Genomic DNA, 23,229 nt, shown 5'->3' with positions numbered 1-23,229 from the left:
TAATTTCTTTAGCAAAGGCACTGTTTCCCCAGGATCTTCTGTGGGAGGAACAGACGGGAACTGCAGTGTTCTCTCCATTGAGTTTGATGCACCCAGCAAGTGTGATGCACAGTCTAACAACAGAGAGAAAGAAAACAGCTGTTTTGCCTACACCCAACGGGCAAAACAACACAAACTGTCAACCCCTAGCCCTCAAACTCTTGACCACCAGACGGAAGGGCTCAGATAGTCCCCTGCTAAATAGAATAAGGAGTCAAGGATAAATTTTCCCCACCCATTTGGGGCTAATTCTTTTTTTCAAAAGAACAGCCTTTCACAAAAACAGACACATAAATCAACAGAACAAAATAGAGAGTCCAGAAATGAACCCGCACTTATATGTGCGAATGATTGATGACAAAGGAGGCAAGAACATACAATGGGTTAAAAACAGCCTCTTCAATAAATAATGCTGGGAAAACTGGACAGCTGCATGCAAAAAAAAAAAAAATCAAACTGGACTATCAAAATCCTACCATATAAAAAATAAGTTCAAAATGTATTAGACTTAAATTTAAGCTCTGAAACCATAAAACTCCTGGAAGAAAACATAGGCTGTACACACTTGACATCGATATTAGCAATATTTTTTGAATCTGTCTCCTCAGGCATGAGAAACAAGAACAAAAATCAAGGCAAGCACATCAAAATAAGTTTTGCATAGTGAAAGAAACCATCCACAAAATGAAAAGGTTGCCTATTGAATGGGAGAAGATATTTACAAACAATATGTCCAACAAGGGTTTAATATCCAAAATATATAAAGAGCTCATACATACAACTCAACATCAAAAAAAAAAAATCAAACAAGCTAAATAAAAAATGGGCAGAAAACCCGAACAGACATTTTTCCAAAGATGCCAACATGCTCATGAACAGAGGCTCAACATCACTATAAAGGAAATGCAAATCAAAACCATGATGAAATATCACCCCACCCTTGTCAGAATCACTGTTATCAAAAGGGCAACAGATATCAAGTGTTGGTGAGGGGGAGTTCCCCTTGTGTCACAGCAGAAATGAATCCTACTAGTATCCATGAGGATGCCAATTTGATCCTTGGCCTTGCTCAGTGGGTCAGGGAGTGTTGCTGTGAGCTGTGGTGTAGATTGCAGATGTGGCTTGGATCCTGCATTTCTGTGGCTGTGATGTAGGCCAGCAGCTGTAGCCCTATTCAACCCCTAGCCTGGGAACTTCCATATGCTGCAGGTACATTCCTTTAAAAAAAAAAGCAATAATAATAATAATAATAATAAAAAGTGTTGGCGAGGATGTGGAGAAAAGGGAACACTGGTAAGCTGTTGGTGGCAATGTAAATTGGTAAAGCCACTATGGAAAACAATATGGAGATCCCACAAAAAATTAAAAATTGAGCTATGATTCAGCAGTTCCAGACGTAGGTATTTATCCTAAGACAACAAAAACACTAATTGAAAAGACATATGCACCCCTATGTTCATTGCAGCATTGTTTACAATAGCCACGATATGGAAACAAGTGCCCATCAACAGATGAATGGATAAGAGTACCCTTTGTGGCTCAGTGGGTTAAGGACTCAACATTATCTCTGTGAGGATGTGGGTTTGATCCCGGCCTTGCTCAGTGGGTTTAAGATCTGGTATTGCCACAAGCTGCCACATAGTTTGCAGATGTGGATCAGACCCAGTGTTGTTGTGGCTGTGCTGTAGTCTGCAGCTGCAGCTCCAATTTGACCCCTGGCCTGTGAACTTATGTAGCTGCAGGTGTGGCTGTAAAAAGAAAAAAAAAAAGATAGATGAATGGATAAAAAAATGTGTATATACACATACACACACACACAGGGATATTACTTGGCAATAAAAAAAGAATGAAATATTGCCATTTGCAAGAGGGCAGTATGCTAAGCAAAGGAAGTCAGAGAAAGACAAATACTGTATGATTTCTATGTGGAATCTAGAAAAACAAATGAATAAACATAACTAAACAGAAATAAAGTCATAAATACAGAGAATAAACAGGAGGTTACTAGAGGGAAAGGATAGGGAGAGGAGAGAAGTAACTGGGAGAGATTAAGAGGTACAAACTTTTGAGGTTCCCATTGTGCAACAGAAACAAAACCAACTAGTAACCATGAGGTTGTGGGTTTGATCCCTGGCCTCACTCAGTGGGTTAAGGACCTGGTGTTGCCATGAGCTGTGGTGTAGGTCGCAGATTCGGCTCAGATCTAGCTTTGCTGTGGCTGTGGTGTAGGCTGGAAGCTACAGCTCCCTAGCCTGGGAACCTCCATATGCCACAGTTGTGGCCCTAAAAAAAAAAAAAAAAAAAAAAAAAAAAAAAAAAAAAAAGGTACAAACCTTCAGTTATAAAATAAATGAGTTACAGGTATGAAATGTACAGTGTAGGGAATATAGTCAGTAATTCTGTAATATCTTTGTATGGTGACAGATGGAAACCAGACTTATGGTGATCATTTTGAAGTGTATAGAAATATCGAATCACTATGTTGTATACCAGGAAGTAACATGGTGTTATAGGTCAATTATGCTTCAAAAACAAACAAATTTATAGAAAAGGAGATCAGATTTGTGGCTGCAAGAAGTGGGGTAAGAGAGAACGGGAAATTGAATGAAAGTAGTCAAAAGTATAAACTTCCAGTTGTAAGATAAACAAGTACTAGGGTTGTAATGACAACATGATAAAGAGAGTTAACACTGCTGTACATTATGTGTAAAAATTGGTAAGAGAGTAAATCCTAGAAGTTCTCATTGCAAAGATTATTTTTTCTATTTCTTTAACATGGTACCCATATGAAATGATGGATGTTCATTAAACCTATTATGGTAGTTGCTTCCTGATGGATATAAGTCAATCTTTATGCTATATACAAACTTATATAGTGCTGTTATGTCAGTTATATCTCAATAAAACTGGAAGGAAAAAAAGAAAAGCCTTTAGTCAAAGAAACAAAGCTGAATAAAAAATTTTAAAGAGAATAGACTAGAAAGTAACATGCAAAAGACCTATGAAAAAGTCTATATGAGAAGAAGACATTCAAGACACAATTTCCAGGTAATAAGTTGGAAAGATTTTATACCCTAAAGTAAAGAGTATATCTATAGTGAGGAGTTGTCAAATATTTTATACCCCAATGAAGAGAGTATAGGGAAAAAGCAGTTAAAGTATTAGATATTAAAATATACACTAATTGAATTGTAAATAAATGAGTTTAATTGTAGAGAGTTTGTTTTTTAACAGACAAAAATAATACCATGCAGGTTTTGCGGAAATCAATTTAACAATATCTATAAAAATAGCAAATGCCAGTCAGAGGACTTTATCCTCTGTGTCATGTGTGTGTAAAATACTTGTAGAATCATATGAGTATAAAACAATATAAGTGTGGCATTATTTACTGCAAGATTGATAGTAAATTATTGGAGATGACATAAATACCCATTTGTTGGAGACTGGCTAAATAAATTATGACAATTCCCATACACCTGCAATATGCAGCCATTAACAGGAATGAGGCAGATATTTATATCATGATAATGCAAGTTCTCCAAGGTTTATTGTGAGGACCATGTGGAAGAAATGCAATAGAATAGTAATATTCATATAATAATATTTATTTGCATTTACTCGTTTTCACATTCGTATCTCTGGAAGGATCCACAAGAAGATGGCAAAAGTTCCCACTACGCAGGAACCGGGTGTCAAGGGAGTTTTGCTTGATATGTTTGAGTTCCATTGCAGTCGATGTCATTTGCATTTAAATTCATTAAAAATGATATCATTAAAGAAATAATTGGAGTTCCCTGGTGGCCTAGTGGTTAAGGATTGAGCGTGGTCACTTCTGTGGCTTGAGTTTGATCCCTTGCCTAGGCACTTGTACATGAATTCATCTGAAACAACAAGGAGCAGAATTGACACAGGTGCAAGCAATCTGTGATGTGGTGGTAAAGCTTGGGAAAAATCCTACAGAATGCAGAGAAGAAAGTCGGAGACTGTCCAAAGAGGTATGGAGGACACATCACAAAGGTTCAACCTATAAACAATCAGTATCACCATAGTCTATGTACTGTGATCCTAACTTTGTAAAGAAAAAGCTACACCTAGAGATTCAGTGTCTGGTGAGACTTGCTTCTGGTCCACAGACTGCCATCTTCTCACTGTGTCCTCCCCCAGCAGAAGGGGCAAGATATGCCTCTGGGGTTTCTTTTTTATAAGGGCGCTAATGCAATTCATGGGCTTCACCTTCATGACCTAATCACCTCCTAAAGGCCTTACCTCCTAATACCATCACACTGGGGATTAGGACTGCAGTTTATACATTTTGGGGAGATAGAAACATTTAGTTTAAAGCAGGCAGCATAGCAGATTTATGGAAATGAGCCTTATGATAGCAATTGCAACACTTGCAATAACCCCAGACTTTGGAGATGTTCCAGATTAAAAACAATTCTGTAAATAACCTTTTCCTGCTTACAATTTCTATACTATAATGTAATTTTATAATACTTTAATTCCTAAAATAATATACTATACTATTATAAATGTACTGACATATAATATATATTGTATAACACGTTATATATATATTATATATATATTATATATAATATTTATATGAGTGTATATATATAATAGTATGTACTGTTGTTTCCTATACTTGGCCTGTGTCTACCAGTGCCTAGTAGAAACATGGAGACAAAGTTTTGGATGAAGGAGAAAGAATAGCTTTTATTGCTTTGCCGGGCAAAGGAGGCCACAGCAGGCTAATGCCTTCAAGTCTATGTCCTCCACTGGGAAGAATTTCGGAGAGTATTATAGCAAAAAGGAGAAAAACAGGATTTCAGATAAAAATCATGATTGGGACAAACATGCATTCTTCTTTCTTTGCGGGAATCTTAGTCATCAAAGCTGATGTCAGGAGATTTCAGCTGAATCAAGGTGCTGGTCTTCTGGGCTATTGCCCAGAATAACAGTACTTGCAAAAAGGGCATATTGATCAGAGATTAGAACAAACTAGGAAAGTTCCTGAAAAACATTGTGTGTTAATAATCTTTAACCCATAGGCATTTGTGCTCAGGGTGCCTAATCTGTAGCTTACAGGTGATTGTGTTTAGGGTGCAGTTGAGACAGGGAGAAGCACAAGGAAGGACTCTAAGCTGTTCAGTTTTAAAGTATTCATTTCTTTCTTTTTTTTTTTTTTTTTTTTTGTCTTTTTGCTATTTCTTGGGCCGTTCCCGCGGCATATGGAAGTTCCCAGGCTAGGGGTCCAATCGGAGCTTTTGCCACCGGCCTACGCCAGAGCCACAGCAATGGGGGATCCGAGCCGCGTCAGCAACCTACACCACAGCTCATGGCAACGCCGGATTGTTAACCCACTGAGCAAGGGTAGGGATCGAACCCGCAACCTCATGGTTCCTAGTCGGATTCGTTAACCACTGCGCCACGATGGGAACTCCCTAAAGTATTCATTTCTAAAGGAAGCAAAGGAATATAACTCTTCTCTTAGTTGTATAAGATGCCTACATCATTATGTGTATCCCCCAAGGGAACCAGGATCCTGCCCCAAGGCCGTGTGCTATTGTTTCTTAACTGCTCCTCCCTGGTCTCTGAATCTCCCTCCTTCCCTGATCAACCACTGTCTGAACCTGCCCCTTAGAACTCAGGCAAGTCCATGAAGACTGAATGTGGCCTGTTCCTAAAAACAAGAAATGGGAGACACAGAAAGGCTTTTGTGCCCAGCAGCCCCACAGGGCCCTGCCTGGTTACACACACACACACACACACACACACACGCACGCACGCACGCGCGCGCGCGCGCGCGATAATTGAGTCTATTTGAAATTTAGCCTTTTCACCAGGACATTGTTTGAATAGCTGTGTTCCTTGTATCTTTTTTTTTTTTTTTTTTTTGTCTTTTTGTCTTTTTAGGGCCTCACCCACAGCATATGGAAGTTTCCAGGCTAGGGGTCGAATCAGAGCTGTAGCCGCAGGCCTACGGCAGAGCCACAGCAACACCAGATCCCAGCGCTGTCTGTGACTTACACTAGAGCTCACGGCAATGCTGGACCCTTAACCCACTGATCGAGGCCAGGAATCAAACCTGCTTCCTCATGGATACAAGTCGGGTTCATTAACCTCTGAGCCACAACAGGAACTCCCCCCTTGTATCTTAAGACTTCTAGTGCTGATGGCATTTTCTCTTTCATGACAATGAGGTATATTGAGTAAGAAGCTAAGGCTTATATATAATATTTAAAATTATTAAGAATAAGCAATTATAAAATATTAAGAGCATCTTTCCCACTGAAGAATCTAGATCTCTGTCAAAAGCTTATATTGCCTTAACAGTGAAGATGATCATGGAATTAACAACTTGTTCCTAGTCTCTGTCAGGTTTATTTAGATCTGATAACTCCTATATGTGGGCATACAGTGAGAAATAGATACGACAAGATGTAGTTGTAATAAATGTAGGTATAACAACAGCTTCTATATATCTGTGTGGAGTGGGGATCCCAGCTTGAACTTAAAGCATGTCTGCAGTTTTATTGACAATTCCGACCCTCTTCCAGCTTGGGATCGCCAGGAGTCTTGGAACAAAACCAGTCTCCTAAACATGCCCAGACATGTTGGAACAACGTGTGCTGCTAAGAGATTAGAAATCACAAAAGTCTATGGGACAGAAAATAGACCTAGTATTTCAGACTAATGAGTTAATCCTGTATTCCATCTTTTTAATTTATTGTTCTAACTTTGGAATCTAGCGCTTACTTAACCATCTGACTACTAGGAATTACTTTTGAAGTATAATATTACAAGAAGACAAAGACCAGAAGAAAGTATTACACACAGGATTTCCTGTTTATAGATTTGCAAAATACTTTAGGACCCTGATTAAATGATTAATGAGGGGGAATGGAATATATCTAAACAATGTACTCACTAAAAGTTCCTGCATAAATGCCGTGGATAGGTTGCTCCAATGTCTGACTCAGCGGAAAACATTCTAGTGCTCTCATGTCCACAGAGAAGAAATCTAACAATAGCAGTGTTACCAGAAAAATGTTACCGGAATCCACATTCTTGTTCACAGAGCCGAAAATTGAACTTCTCAAGAATACACAGGTGGCAAGCAAGCCAAAATCTTTATTACAGGAAAGCAAATAGTTCCCAGCACAGACACTGGGAAGGGAAGGAAGAATCCCCCTTCCCTAGTTTTCTAAGGAAGTTTTATCTCTTAAAGATGGGGTACCAACATGAGGTCCTATTATCATTCCTTTTCCCCATTGGCATTGTCCAGTCACCTACATCAGGCCTTATCCATAGGGGTCTTAGAGATGGATATGCCCCATAAGTTTCATGGTTGCTTTGTTCTTCTTTCCCCTAGACTGGGAGTTGCCACTCTTGACATTCTTTTGCTAACAATCAAATGCATAGGTCAGGGGTTAATGTCCACCTTGACATAAAACAAATATACTTTCAATAGTTAATCTTCCAACAAGAAAGGCCTGTTCATCTAGATTTGTCTTTACCAATCTTAAGTGATGGATGTTAATCAGGAAATATATCGAAGCCCCCATTTCTACACTAACTAACTAAATCATTATTCATTACTCTGCCTCAGGAGGATGCAATTGTTAGTGTCTGTTGGAAATGAAGTGGCAGGATTAATACTTTATTTAAAAGACCACATCCAAAATATAATACAAGGATGCTGAATTTTTTAATGATAGCATATTCTGCTGTCAAATTGTCCAATGACACTATTCAGTTTCTCTTTCCTTATAATTCAAAGTCTATATTCTGGGAGTTCCTGCTGTGGCTCAGTGTGTTAAGAACCCAGCATAGTGTCCATGAGGATGTGGGTTTGATCCCTGGCCTTGCTCTATTTGGTTTTTCAACCAGTTTTTGAAAATAAATATGCAAGAAAATCACAAAAAATAAACTGTCATCATTTTCATCTTTTTAACCTCCAACGGTGCTGACTCTGCTCCCCCATTCCACAGTAATTCTGATGTGTGGAGAAAAGGGATTTTCTGATTCTTAACAGAAGTAATAATACTTGAAATCTCAGCACTTTGACTTTTTTTTGTCTAAAGCACAAATTAATCTTTTGTATTTTCTCCAAGAATTACTATGATAGTTTCTAATCTGATTGAGACTGTTCTATCAGAGCAAAAGGAAGCCTACATTTCCCCCCCATATTTACAGCAAATATAGCAAGAAGTTTCTCAAGGCATTTAAAGAAAAAGGAAGCATTTTTTTTTTAAAGGAAAACAAATAGCAAGGTGAGGCTGTTATTTGAGCTAATTCCTGCTTTTAGAACAAATCAAAAAATCATCCATTACCAGTCCCTTATCTAACCTGCTCTATTCCAACTTCAGTTTTGTGGTATATCCCAGATAAAAAAGCTATCATCAAATGAACATTTTATTAGATATACTATTTCCCAACTAATTTTTTTTCTTGTTGCCCAGTTCCAAGGATAAACAAGTTGTTTCTTCTGAGTTCCATGTCTGAAAGTCTTTCTCATAGGTGATATTATTATAAAGCTCAGAAAGACACCATATATGAAAGTGCTTTAAAATATATGAAGAATCATATAAATGTAAGTCAACATCATTACAAAATCACTTTGTGATATGTCCATTTTTTCTTTCGTTTTTACTTTTATCCCATCTTTATTTTCTAAATAATCAAAACTGCTATATTGGAATTATAATTTTTGGTTTTACTTTTCAGTAAAACTCATAAAAATACATTTCAAATTTTTATTTTAGATTGAGGGTGATATGTTTTAAAAGTTTGGAAAACACAATCTTAAGAAGTCATTTTCTAAAAAGTAGCCATAAAACTTATGGTTAACCAGCTGCTTTGGTTGTTGTTGTCATCAAAACTGCCATGGAAGTCAAATTTCATAGCCTGGGTATGCAGCCCTCAGAAATCTCGTCTTATACTTCAAGGTAATACAAACTGTTACAAAAGTCATTTAGGGGAAAAAGATTAATAGTCCTAATAAATTAGCCCTTTCTTTTCCTAGTGATTATAAACAAAGATCTCCTCTGAGAAAGAGAATGCATGCAAAAGAAGGCAAAGAAACCAAGAGCAAATTCTTAGATGGCTCCAAACACAGGGAGAATGCTCTGTTTGGCCCATGTCCTGTTCCTAGGGGTTCTGCTTAGACCAGTGCTACAGCAAGCACACATTTTGTGTATTAAACATGCAAGAAGGAAAAACTAAAACCTGAAATGCCATCTGCTTCCAGTAAACTGCATGCTTTTTTTTTTTTTTTTTTTTTTTTTTTTCTGGTTTATCGCAGATGGAAGATCTGGCTTCCTTCTCTGCTGCTTCCCCTGACTATTGCTTTAGTGTTTACTCTAGTATCATAACTTATTTTTTTTTTATTAGCCCAAGTAAAAATAAGAAGGAAAGGATAAGCCCATTCATTAAAAACAGTATAAAATAATGCATTGCAAAGAAAAAAATGGGATTTGAGTGTTAGCTACAGTTCATTCTCTAGAATGGATAATTTTAGGGGCTCTCAGGTCAGTGAACACTAACCAGAGCAGAGACCTGTGCATGAAACTGTCCTACTTCACTGTTATTGGTCCTTAGTTCATCTTCCCTCAGTTTTTGTCATCTAGAGACTAGCATTAAAGAGTCAACTCCAATAAAAGAATGTTCTACATTCTCAATATGCCTTCTTTAAAAGTGTCCCCCTTGGGCCATACCCACAGCATGTGGCAGTTCCGGGCCAGGGATCAAACCTGCACCCCATCTGCAACCCAAACCACAGCAGTGACAATCCCAGATCCTTAACCACTAGGCCACCAAGGAACTCCTAAAAGCTCTTTTTTACTGAAGCTTGGTCATTTTTCTCTCTTCATCTTTTAAAACCCTCAAGATGTGGATTGAGCCTGAAGACTGGCAGGATATACCTCCCCAAATATGCCACTGGACATAAAGATAATTCCTATCTAAAGGAGCTTGAAAAACAGCAGATTCAAGAAGGGTGCTCTAGTCACCCCTTTTCTTCCTGAAAGCAGAAGATAAAACAGCCTTGTCAAAGATGCCCTCCCTGTACCAGGAGGAAAAGCATAGTCTTACCACCAGAGACAAAGAATGAAGGCCGAGAGAATTTACAAGCGAAGCTTGTTAAAGTCACTCATCTTTTTTTCTCCCCATATATTTTAGTTACTGTTCCACAACTTTCTCTCTTTGTTCAACCAGGGGCCTTAAGCCTGGCCCCTTCTTTGGGGCTTCATTTTCCTGTAAAGGCTCCCATATACATGTAAAATTAAAATGTGTATGCTTTCTCCTATTAATTTGTTTTATGTCCACTTAATTCTCTGGCCCAGCGAGAGACCATAAGCAAGGAGGGGAGAAGTTTTGCTCCCCTTCAAGGCTGAGTATGGACATTATGTTATACAATGGCTCAGATTCTTTTAAACTACTTTTCATTAGAGCTTGCTGTTCCTCTCGTCCACGTGGAATGAGTATTCTTGGGACTGGAGTTGTGGTCGTCATAAAGTTCATCTTCCAAAGATTCTACTTACTTTCCCATTCTTGCTTTTCACTTGAACTGCCTGCCTTGGGTAGACATTAAAGAGGGAGGCACTTCGGCAGGAAATGAGATAAAGACTTCCAAATGGCACACCTCCATAAAATGAAATACACACATGTTTTCCCATAGGGACGTTGTATATTTTGATAGTTAAAATTTTTGTTAGTAACTCCTGATGACCTGCTTAATATTTTTTGTTATGCAGAAGCTTTTCCTCTTGAAAAATAACTGAATAAAAAGGGAAAATACTATATTATCCATATATTTTAAGCAAAAATTTTTATTTTGTGAGCAATTATTTTTAGCAATATTAAAAATTTTGTGGAATACCAATACTTACTTTTTAAAAATGATTATTTAAAGGATCAGGTTATCCAGAAATATGTTTCAAAGGGGAAATAGATTCATTGAAAAAGTAAGTAACACATGTACTGTATAAAACTCTGAATTTCTAGTCATCACTTGGTATATTAAATTGAGTATGCAATCAGCTAAGCTAATACGAAACATGGTTTGAAACTTTATTGATTTTGACTAAAAGCAGATTATATTGTTAAGAACTGTATATAATCCAAAAAAGTATGCTTTAGATTACCTTTTTAGGTTGGAGATTGAATTATAAATTCATAATACTTTTTTTTTTTTTTTTTTGCTTATTGGGGCCGTACTTGTGGCACATGGAGGTTCCCAGGCTAGGGGTCCAGTCAAAGCTACAGCTGCTGGCCTATGCCACAGCCATAGCAATGCAGGATCTGATCTGCATTTGCAAACTACAGCACAGCTCATGGCAACACCAGATACTTAACCCACTGAGTGAGGCCAGGGATAGAACCCACAATCTCATGGTTCCTAGTCAGATTCGTTTCTGCTGTGCCACGATAGGAACTCCATAAAATCATAATACTTAATAAATATAGAAAACATAGAGTCTTAGAGAAGAATTATATGGACTATAAACTATGGTTAAAAAAAAATTTTAATCTGGAGTTCCCTTGATGGCTCAGTGGTTAATGAACCCGACTAGGATCTGTGAGGATGCAGGTTCAATCCCTGGCCTCAAGCAGTGGGTTAATGATCCGGCATTGCCATGAACTGTGGTGTATATTGCAGATGCGGCTTGGCTTGGCTCCTGCGTTGCTGTGGCTGTGGTATAGGCCGGCAGCTGAAGCTCTGACTCAATCCCTAGCCTGGGAACTTCCATATGCCATGGATGTGCCCCTAAAAATAGCAAAAAAAAAAAAAAAAAAAAAAAAAAAAAAAATTAAATCGGTTTGCCATAGTAACAAACAGAAATAGCAATACCAGGCAAAATTGGCATCACTGGCCAAATTGTATGCATCTTGAATTCATTTGTGGTGTAGAAGTTAATCCTGTTCTTCAGATATGTTTTTCTCTCTCTCTGTCTCTCCCAACACATGCATGTGCACACACATAGACACATACATTCAACTTCTTTGTCCCCAATCTATCAGAGAACATTATTTCTTGATTCATTTATCTTTAAAAAACGTATTTTGAATGCCCTCTACATAGTAGCATGGCATAGTAGTAGCTGTGTAGTTGCAAGTTAAGTAGACACTGGTCTTACAGTGGTCTTACAGTTGCTGATAGTCTAATGGAAGAAATAAATTCTGACACAAACAATTACAGTAGAAAATAGAGTCACACATCATAAAATGAGCATTCGATGATTCAACAGATGTCATTTTGCTTTGGGGAAGCCAGAAAAGTCTTATGAAAAAGAATATCATTTAGCACGGGCTCTGCAGGATGATGAGGTTTTTTATAGAAATAATGGCAGAAAAGCTGAGAGGGCTGATGGAAACCAGCAGCATTCGCAATGACACAGAGAACAGCTCTTTGTAGAGGGACCCTGAGCATGTCATTCTATTTAGCTGTAATGTAAAAAGTGGCAAGTAGCTGGCAGGGCACTGAGTGGAGAGAAGCCTGAGAAGGTAAGTAAAACCACCAGTGAAAAATATCCTTTATTGAGAAGAAAGTGCAGATCCCTTGGGGTTCTGGAGGAAGAGCATGGTTAGACTGTAGCTAGAAATTGATGAGCAGGTTTCACAGGACCCAGAAAAACAAAGGGGGCAGTGGAAATGGACAAGAGATCCAAGCCAGGGATAGTTCTGTATCTTTAGGACCTGGTAATCTGAAGAACTTGGGAGCTAAAGATGTTAGTTACTCTTGGTTACAGCCAAGTAACAGCAGGTTAAATTGAACTAACTTAGGCAGAAAGAGTTCACAAAACCCAAGGAGGGGCTGAAACCCAGCCATGGGAGTAGTTAGAGCCATAGACGCAGGGACCCAAATGCTTGCCTGTCTCTTATCTGTCCTTCCTGTGAGCTGCAGCCAAGCTTCCCTCCTATAGAAGAGACATGGCAAACGCAGTTGTTAATATCTCCTGAGGTTTGTATCTTTTACCTTCTACCACTGAGAGGAAATGACAGATAGGCATTGCTTTTTCTTCTCAAATCCAAACCTCCCAGGAAATACCTATAACATTTTAAAGTGCTTCCTGTGTACCAGGCACTGTGCTAAGCAATTTACATGTTTTATCTCACTTGATGCTCATGTTTAACCATCCAATGAAATAGGTCCTCTTATTAACCTGGCTGTATCATTCAAGAAACCCATGCCACCTAGCTCGAGGAGAGTGGAGTCTAGTAACCCAGTGATTGAAATCCTGCCATTTACTCCAGAGTAAAGCTCTTAACCACAGTGCACTGCCACTCTCCACAGGCACACTCTGTGTGTGGCTCGCCCTCGAGCCAGTCATCTGAAGCCAGAGAAGGTAGACCTATGAGACCGTGGCCACATAGCCAGGATGGAACAGTTCTTGAAGAAACAGGGCTGGCAGAGAAAAAAGCCTCTAGAAAGCTACTGAACAAAGAGAAATCCAATGGATGGAGCTAGTGTGCTGACAGGTAAATTATCAGGAAGTAATCATTTGCAAGAGAGCATAATGAGTTTGCTAAGTTTAGTCTGGGCTGGCTGATCATGTAGATACATATAGCTACCAGGTAAGTGGGAATGAGTCAGCTCTGCACTCAGAGACTAAGTTTATAATTTAGGAGTCACACTCAAAGCCGTGGTAATGGGAGTTCTTCCCGTCGTGCCTCAGCAGTAACGAACGCAACTAGTAGCCGTGAGGACTCGGGTTCAGTCCCTGGCCTCGCTCAGTGGGTTAAGGATCTGGCGTTGCTGTGAGCTGTGGTGTAGGTCGCAGATGTGGCTCAGATCTGGCATTGCGGTGGCTGTGATGTTGGCCAGCAGCTGCAGCTCCTATTCGACCCTTAGCCTGGGAACCTCCACAGGCCGGGTGCAGCCCTAAAAAGCAAAAACAAACAAACAAACAAACGAAACGTGGTAATTTAAGCAAAGGGAGTGGATGTTTGTTGAGGAAAAAGTATGGAGAGGGTTCTAAAAATGAAAGAGAGAGTGGGATATCCTGGTGGAGGAGCAGGGGAAAGGAACTTGGGAAGTACCTCCATGTTTGGTGAGCAGGAAAAGGAAAAGGCAGTAATGATGGAAGCGGAGAAGCAGCCACCAGGAAAAGAGGAAAAGGATGAGAGAGAAGAATCCAAAGATAAGAACATTGCAAGATGATGTAATGACAGTGTCATCTCACAACAGAGAAGGAAGGCCTAAAACAATCTAATTAGACAGCAATCACCAGTGTCCACTTTTCAGCAAAGCATGGGAGGAAATATTTAAACTAATAATAATGGTTTAAGGAGTGGAGAGAGCAATGGGTCACAAAGTGGGTCGCAGGTGTAGACAAGTCTTTCCTTCATCTTTGGGGGGTGACGGAAAGAAGAGAAGTAGGATTGAAAAAAGTGTTTTATGACATGGGAGCCCCAGGTCTGCTGTAGGCCCAGGGGACAGAGCCAGTAGAAAAGGAAGGATCACACATGAGCAGCTCTGGGAAGGAAGGCCTTGTAGCACCTCATCTATCTGGAACCTAGTGAACCAGCCACCTCCACTATCCAGAATACAACCAAACAAGAAAGAAGCAAACATGGTCTCAACAGCCTAAATCAGTACTGTTATATTTTTTAATTAAGTTCACAGGTTTCAAGTAAAAGAAAACTCTGATTCTTTTGAAAAACCGAATCAGTCTTGGTCTCCTCTAGGTCCAAGATGGAGAAATGTTTCTCCTGGGCTCCAGTCTGACGGTAGGAAACCTACCCACATAGACACGTGATAAAAAGTTAAATTCCCATTTAATTAGCTGAGGATACGCAGTCCCATAGGACATTAGGAGGCCACAGAGCAGGAACAGATAGAGCATATTTCCTCTACCCAGGGTCCTTGGGGACAGAGTTGGGATAGGGACAAGAAGATAAAACTGACACCGTCTGTTGGGAGTAAGGTTTTTCTACCTGGAAAAGGAATTCTAGCTAAAATCCTGTTCTCATGCTAGGCGTTAAATCCCCACTCTACACTGACACCACTTGTCATTCTATTTAATGGAAGGTTTACAAATACAGGTTCTCCTGGTCCTTGAACCATTCTCAGCATCAGCAGGACACATCAGTGTGTAGTCAATGCCCAGGTATCCTCACATAATAGCTGTGCCTGCAGTTCTTCAATGCCCCAGAAAGTTCATTTCCCCTCTGGGCCACAGATCCTCTGGTGCCTCCTACATCCCTTCCCCACCCATCTGCATCCTGCCCTGTGCCCCAAGAGGGGCATCTCTAGGAACTGCATCAAGGGGATCTACCTTACCTTGCAGGTTCCAGTTGTAGCTAGCCAATAAGAAGCACTGGAAGGACACTGGGCTATAGGAGGTAAGTGAGGTCCAGGTTTATTCTCACGCCTCCCTCCCAGCAGGGTCTTTATAAGTTAGCTGCAGCCTCCCACCCAGCAGTTAGATCGAGACCCTGGTAGCTGCTCCCCCTGTTTGTTCCTCGAACCTAGAGGTTATAATGGCTCCCACTGTTATAACTCAGGGTTAGCAACACAGGGTGTGGCCAGGTACAGCTTACTTAAACGCTACTTAACCTCTGTAAATAGAGTATTAAACTCTCTTCAAATCACCTAGTTCGAGGTGCCATTTATTTCTTGCAGGACCTGACTGCTACCACCATCCCATGGCAGATAGGTTTCAGCTCCCAGGCTGATTCTGTCGATTGGAAGGAGCTACTTGGAGCATTTTTTGTGAAATATCCTAAGACCTCATCCAGGGGTTTGGTGATTGGTGGGTTGTGATTGACTGGATGCATGATGGAGAAGAGTCATTCTCACACCAAGTGTTGGCAATCCCTCTTCTAGTTTTTAACCATCATCCCATGCCCAGATTCTTGGAAGATTTAAAACCAAGCAGAGAGAGATTTGTTACAAGTGGGCAGTCTGACAACAGGACAGAATTGTGGTTGACAGACTAGCAGAGAGGAGCCTGAAAGGAAAGCTTAAAAAGAAAGTGAACATACAAGCAAACAGAAGCCACACCGTGTAAATGATAGCAAACTTCAGGCCAGTCTAGTGTTCGATCTGCCCAGATAATAAAGGTGGTCTTCAATTTAAAAAGGCTGGGAGGGATTTCCCATTGTGGCACAGTGGAAACAAATCCAACTAGGAACCATGAGATTGTGGGTTCGATCCCTGTCCTCGCTCAGTGGGTTAAGGATCCGGCATTGTCGTAAGCTGTGATGTAGGTGGTAGACACGACTCGGATCCTGAGTTGCTGTGGCTATGGTGTAGGCTGGCAGCTGTAGCTCCGATTTGACCCCTAGCCTGGGAATCTCCATATGCTGTGGGTTCAGCCCTAAAAAGCAAAAAAGTAAAAATAAAAAGATAAAAAGGTTAGAAGCTCCTGTTGTGGCTCAGTGGTTAATAAACCCGACTAGTATCCATGAGGACATGGGTTTGATCCCTGGCCTTGTTCAATGGGTTAAGGATCCAGTGTTGCCTTGAGCTGTGGTGTAGGTCGCAGACACAGCTTGGATCTGGAATTGCTGTGGCTGTGGTGTAGGCCAGCAGTGGAGTTCCTATTTGACCCCTAGCCTGGGAACCTGCATATGCTGTGGGTGCAGCCCTAAATAAACAGAAGACAAAATAATTTTAAGAATTGAAAAAAAATAATAAAAAGGCTAGATATGTTTGCCCTACTTTCTTTTAAAAAGGCAGAAAGTGTTTCATACATTTTAGAAAGATTTCCAACCCAAAGGGCTAGAATGGTATTAATGATCTGAAAAAACTGTCCCATAGCTTGCTGGCCAGTTCATATCCCACGTCAGTTCATCAGTATCTGGAGAGACTGCATAATAGGTCAATTACCCACTGCTGCCATTGCCAGAATTCCTAAAATTCCTGTCTGTCACAATAGGCAGTGACAGCTAATGACTGCAACCCTCTTAAGGATCAAGAGCCAATGATGTCAAATGAGGGCCAGGGGTGGGGGTGGCGGGCATGTCTGTTTCTGCCCTGGCCCTGCTGTACTGGGGCCTTGCCTTCTCTGTGCCTCCCAGGTCTGGTTGCTACCCTTTTCCACTGCAATGGAACTTACTCCTTGGCTAGACTCTGTGTTTTGAGCAGTGTAACACTGATCATTTCTGCAGGGTTTACAAGCTAATGGGAAAAGCCATGTGAGCCTTCCTCTGACCCCAGAGAACAGAGGCCCCAATTCATAGCAAATTTCTGGGGCCATGTGGCAGCCACTGCTGAATCTGTGTCACGCACAGACTAAACAGCTAATGAGCGATTCAGCAGCTTCCTGTGAACAGACCACTGTGCTGAGCTTTGTAGGGGGACACGAAGGGGTGTGAGGAGTTGGGGCCCATCTGAATAAGCTCCCAGTCTGGTGAAGAAGGCAAGCATGAGCACTACTAACTGCTGTTATAGAAAACATTTTGCCAAACTAGTCTGGCCACCATGCAACCTGAGCACGCTAGAAAGGTGCTCTGGACCTGGGCCTCTCGGAGAGTTGTGAGGGCTCCAGACACTGGACCCCGCTTCCCATCCAATGTGATGACCAGCTGGAAAGAAGAGTTACACTCTTGCCTTGTCAGCCAGCTAGAGATGTGCACCCAGAATCTGGCTTCATTTGGTGACTCTCCTCTATCATGCCCTGTATCCAGTTCTTATCCTAAATTCCTGCTCAGAGGAGTTCCCACTGTGGATCAACAGAAATGAGTCTGACTAGGCTCCATGAGGATGCAGGTTCAATCTCGGGCCTCCCTCAGTGGGTTAAGGATCCGGCCTTGCTGTGAGCAGTGGTGTAGGTCACAGACACAGCTTGGGATCCCAAGTTACTGTGGCTGTGGTGTAGGCAGGCAGCTGTAGCTCTGATTCAACCTCTGGCCTGGGAACTTCCATATGTCCCAGGTGCAGCCCTAAAAAGACAAAACAAAACCAAAAAAACTAAATTCCTGCTCAGAGAGACCTGCTGAGAGTATTTCTTGAGTGACATAGCTCTTCCTCATTTGGCAAGGAATACGCTCGGTTTTGTTTCGTATTGCTTTTGCCCAGCTCTTCTGGTGTTTGTACTTTGGCACTAGAAACAGTGCCAATAAATGGATGCTGTGAAGAAGTATCTGCTGATCTGGACTTAAGAACGAGAGGGTTCTGACAGGCCAAGCAAGGAGAACAGTCATCTTATGCTCAAAAAGTACCCACTCCCTGATGGTTTTCTGAGAAGAGTTTTTAACAGGTGGGAGGTCCGTAGGGTGTGTGGCCTTCCTCTGATTGGCTGGTGGTGAGGTAAGAAGGTGGTGTTCCAGGAATCTCAGTTGTCAGCCTCTGGTTCCAACCAGTCTGTGGTCCCTGTGCTTGGTCCCTGTGCTTGTGTTCCAACGTTATCCTTCTTCACCTGGGTGGAGGCCTTAGTTCCTGCAGAAGAGGTCAGAGGTATGTAACAGATGGTTAAAGGTATATCTTGAGAAGGACACAGGACCCTGCCCCATCACTGCAGCTACTGTTTTTTCGATTGCCTTTCCTTTGTTTCTGCGTTCCTTCCCTTCCCTAATTAGTAACTGTTTAAATCAACTCTTTGGAACTCAGGGGAGGTCTAGGAGGCTGAAAGCCTTTTACCTACAAACAAAAAACTGGGAACACAGAAAGGGTTATATTCTGGAGGGGACCCCACAGGGTCCAGCTCAGATTTGCCTCTTTCTGTGATGCCCCCATGCACATAAAATTAAAAATTAACAAATGTGTATGCATATTCTCCTCTTAATCTGTCTGTTGTCAGTTTAATTTCACAAGTACCTGCCGCTAAACCTTAGAGGGTGGAGGAAAAGATTTTCCTCCCCTACGTCTGTCATCTGATCTATCAAAACATAATCTAATTGGCCCCAGTCAATTCGGTTATTTCAGTGAGTTTCAAATGTCAAGTTTAAACTTGGTCAGTCATTCAAGAATTTTCCCCAACCTCTCAATTCTCCCAAAGTGGCACCTGTGTTTGGGGGAATGTCTTTGATTCCCTAGAAGCAGAGCCTGAGGCAGGTAATCTTTGGCAAGTGATTGATTGAAGAGATGCTTTCAGAAAAAAAGCTGTAAAAAGACAATGAGGGGGAAAGGATACTGCAGGAAAAAAGCTAAATACAGTGAGATTGCTGCTGAAATCTAGCCTCAGCTTGCTGGGGAGCCCTGGTGTCTGAATGGCACCACAAAGTCGATGTTCCTTGTAACTGCAGAACCAATCCAAACTGGCCTTATCCGGTTTCTAAAAAAAAAAAATACTGAGTTGTTTTTAGAAACAGCAGTAACAGGTCATGTGGCCAAAGCATGTCCAGAAGAGGAAATTTTAACTAAAATAACACCTGCAACCAAAGTTCCTCACCACAGAACCAAAGGTCTAGACATGAACGGAACCTGAAGCCAGAACCCCTTCAGAAGCCAAGGGTCCAAGAAGATCCAGTGCTGAAGCCCCTTTACCATGCCTTATAAATGGCCAAGTTCCAAGGCCCTCCAGTGGAAAGCTGCCCTGCCAGTGCTTCCACGTGACAGCCCTCCTCCTCTAACTCATAAAAGCTAGACTGAACACCCGATGGGGGGGACAGATCTGAGCTTTGCCCCTGTCTCCTTGCTTGGCAGCCCTGCAATAAAGCCTCTTCTGTCTGCCGAAGACCATTGCTTCGGTAGTTGGTCTTTCCGTTACCCAGCAGCCAACAAGCCCACTTGCTCTGTTAAACCCTGAGGCAAGGAGCATAGGTTTTTGTCAGTTAATCATGGGTTCCCTGGTTGGGGTGAGGTGAGTTAAATTCCCGGGTAGCTGTGGGCAGTTCCCTGGTGAGGACAAGTCTCTGGAAAAGGGTAGATCCACAAGCTACCATCTGCCGACAGTCACAACAGCTGAGGGTGGCATCCTGGTCAAACCAACAGTGTCTCCTGGAGGGAGCTTCCCAGGTATCCAGGCACTGGGCCCGTGTCCTGGGTACTTGTCTTCTACCACTGTCATCCAGTGGTCTCCACTTATCAGCACTTGCTGATATGGGTGGCGTACAGGTGTGCCAGCCCCTGGGGTCTTCAGGTGGCCACCATCAACTGAGCTCTGAGAAAGCATCTGATCCCCAGGTGTAGCTGATGCTGTAGCCCTCGGCATCCCAGCCCTGAGAGCCCTATAGCCCTCCTCTCTTCCTTTCTCTCATTCATACCCTCTCCTCCCTCCCAGGGCTGGGGAGCACTGCCTGAGCTCTGCACCTTCTGAGATGAGCAAGGGGGGGTGAGGCTGTCCCAGGATCTGTGTGGGTCTTAGGAGACTCGGTGACATCCTGGACACGAGACCCCCTTGTCTTGGCATTTTGAAAACTTTTCAGGAGATCTCTTCAGCTACCTCCGGGTTTCAACCCTGAGAAAGCAGGATGAACTCCTTCCCTGACCCACACGCCAGCCCCTTGCTCTGAGGCGCCTTCCTTCCCTCTGCCGCAGCAACGCTGCTCTCGTCTCTGGCCTGGTAGGTTCTTCATCTACTTTCTTTACAAGGTACTTTTTCTGTTAAACTTCACTGGGGGATTTTTCTGTTGCTATTTAAAAGTAAGCTTTTGGAACTCAAAAAACCTCTCTCCCTCAAAAAGCTCTGACTTTTTCTTTTTTTTCTTTCATAACTATTGTCTCAGCTCTGGGTTTCAAAAGTCTATTCTTGAACTAAAGCTGAACAATAATTTTTTTCTTTGTTTTTTTCATTCCTGCCTTAATAATGCTTATCCTCCCTAAGGCAACGGATGCCTCCCACTAAATAATAAGGCTTTTGAAACAAGGAGGGTTTCAGATGAGAGGGCACAACCTCACCACTGCCGTAAGGGAATCACAAGACCAGAGGCACTGAAAAGTGGGGGGCCAGTCTTGGAGGCACAGGAAGGACAAGAATTTTGCTAAAGAGGAGGAAGCGTGCCAGAAAGGCAAATGGAAAGAAATGTGGGAAGAAATCAAGATGAGTTTTTAGAGGTTTCAGTTTCAGGCTCAGTAGGGGAATCCCGAGATCATTTGATCTCTTTGCCTCTCCTGGGGCTCGAAGGCATGTCCAGACTTGCAGGATCTGGACCCTGCAGAAGAGGCTAAAATGGAAGAGAAGAGGAAGAGAAGCCCCTTTGAATCTGTTTAAGATATTTAAGTAGGCAGCAATGAATATTTGGCCTTGGTCCAGATATGCCAACAAACATCCCCAATGTCTGCTCTTAGAGAAGAATTTAAGACATAAGATTTTAGTTCAACATTATGTCTAAGAGCTAACTAAAAAGAGTAATATGGAACTCGTAAAGGGGGAAATATTAGTTTTCTTCATTTTAGGAAACACAGATGAAGAGGGAATATTGTTCTGGTTTAAAAATTAGAATTAGTGGTGTGGAGTCCGGGTCAGCTGGCCCCAAGTATGCCAAAGTGGCATATTGATTATTTTGAATTAAAGTTACTTAAGAAACAGCCAATACAGGAAGGACACTCTGACTCTCCTTCGTCTCTCTGAAAGCAGGAAATAAATCCCCCATGTGAAAGGTGCCCTTCCTGTGCCAGGAGGTCAGGAGATGTTATTATCATCAGAGAGAGGGAGGGCTGTGTAAGCAACACTTGTGACTCTACAGTTTTACTAGCCCAAGCCCAAACTTCTTTGTCTTGTCACTTCATAAAGGTATTGTTTCTTGGTCTAAAAACTATAAAAGCTGCCTGTTTTGGGTCATTTCTTTAGGTTCCCTATCCATGTGAGACCTCTGTACATACAAAATTAAATTTGCTTCTCTCCTCTTAATCTGTCTTGTCTCAGTTAGACCAACCAAAAGAACCCAGAAGTATAGGAGGAAAATTTTCCCCTCTTCAACAATGGCCTGGTTGAAAACAGGCCTAGTAATTTCAATAAAATGTACAGCTATCCAATGAGTTCCAGCAACTTACCAGAGTAAACTAAGGCTTGGCCACATAATTCCTCTTGGTTTCAGATATTTGGGTCAAAAAAACATTTGCAAACTTTTTTAAAAAGTATTTTTGTCCATTTATAAATAACTATTGAGAGTTTGTTTTTTTCACTTTTGGGTCTTTTAGTTGATAATTTATAATCAGTCATCATCTCTGAATTGGTTTATAGTTGATAAATCATAATGACATTTACTGAGAATTTATTAGATGCACTTTACATATAGTGTCTCATTTAATCCTCATTTAACCATGTGAGATGGAGTCCCCTTTTATAACTGGAAAAATTATTAAGAAAACACTATACACAGGTGCTAAGTACTTTGGTTTTATTTGCTTCTGTTTTCATTGTATTGGAGTATAGTTGACTTATAATGTTCTACATATACATATATCTATTTTTTTCACGTATAGGTTATTACGAACTATTGAGTAGATTTCTGTGTGCTGTAAAATAGGTCTTTGTTAATTATCTATTTTATATACAGTAGTGTGTATGTGTTAATCCCATCCTCCTAATTTATCTCTCCCCCAGACAGTTTCCGCTATGATAACCACAAATTTGACTTTGAAATCTGAAGCACTAACTGTTTGGTATGTGGCATCTCATTTAATCCTTTAATAAAATATATCTAGTATTATTGGGATTTGGGTCCACCTGCCTGCCATGCAACAAAGCCATTTACTAACACCACATTGTGGTGAAGGAAAGTACAGTGTTTATTTGTAAGGTGCCAAGCAAGGGGAACAGGTAGCACACACTCAAAAGACTGAAATTTCCTGATAGCTTTTAGGCGAGGGGTTTTTAAAGGCAACATTTGATGAGGGTTATATCTCATGAACTTTATTCTAATTGGTTGGTGGTGAGATAACAGGGTGATGTAGGAATCTTAATCATGAACTTTCTGGTTCTGGTTGGTCTAGGGTCAACCTGCTTGTGTTCAGCAAGTAGTCACCATCCTCCACCTGGACAGAGATCTCAGTTTCTACAGAACAACTCAAAATTTCTTTTTCCTCCCCTACTCTGTTCTACAGAACAACATCAAATTATTATGTATATCTCCTGATGAGGAACTGGGACTCTGTTTTATTACTAACTATTGTTTTCTTGACCACTTTCCCTTTGTTTCTGAATTAATTCCCTTACTTCCCTAATTAGTAACTGCTTGAGTCTTCTCTTTGAAACTCAGGGAAGGCCTAGGAGACTGAAACCTCTTTCTTTTCTCTCTTTTTTAAATTTATTTTTTATATTTTTTGGCATACTGTGACATGCAGAAGTTCCT

At 41.2% G+C, this 23,229-nt stretch overlaps 1 protein-coding gene across 4 annotated transcripts in view; it reads left to right on the top strand.

Annotated features, from left to right (window-relative positions):
* The window catches only part of BBS12 (Bardet-Biedl syndrome 12), a 76,978-nt gene that overhangs the window by 40,736 nt on the left and 13,013 nt on the right, over nt 1–23,229 (top strand). Inside the window, exon 4 of one of the 4 annotated variants that reach the window (XR_014813086.1) lies at nt 22,482–22,540. The exons of the other annotated variants lie outside the window; for them this stretch is intronic. The gene's annotated coding sequence lies outside the window, so the exon portion shown is untranslated. The remainder of the gene's footprint in view (nt 1–22,481; nt 22,541–23,229) is intronic. 4 annotated transcript variants of the gene reach the window in all.

This window comes from Sus scrofa, chromosome 8 (genome assembly GCF_054392235.1).
Source record: "Sus scrofa isolate SSC_HxYL_T2T_F1_AM1 chromosome 8, Sscrofa_HxYL_maternal_Yorkshire_Landrace_v2.0, whole genome shotgun sequence".
NCBI lineage: Eukaryota > Metazoa > Chordata > Mammalia > Artiodactyla > Suidae > Sus > Sus scrofa.
This window is presented reverse-complemented; position numbering and strand designations above follow the sequence as displayed.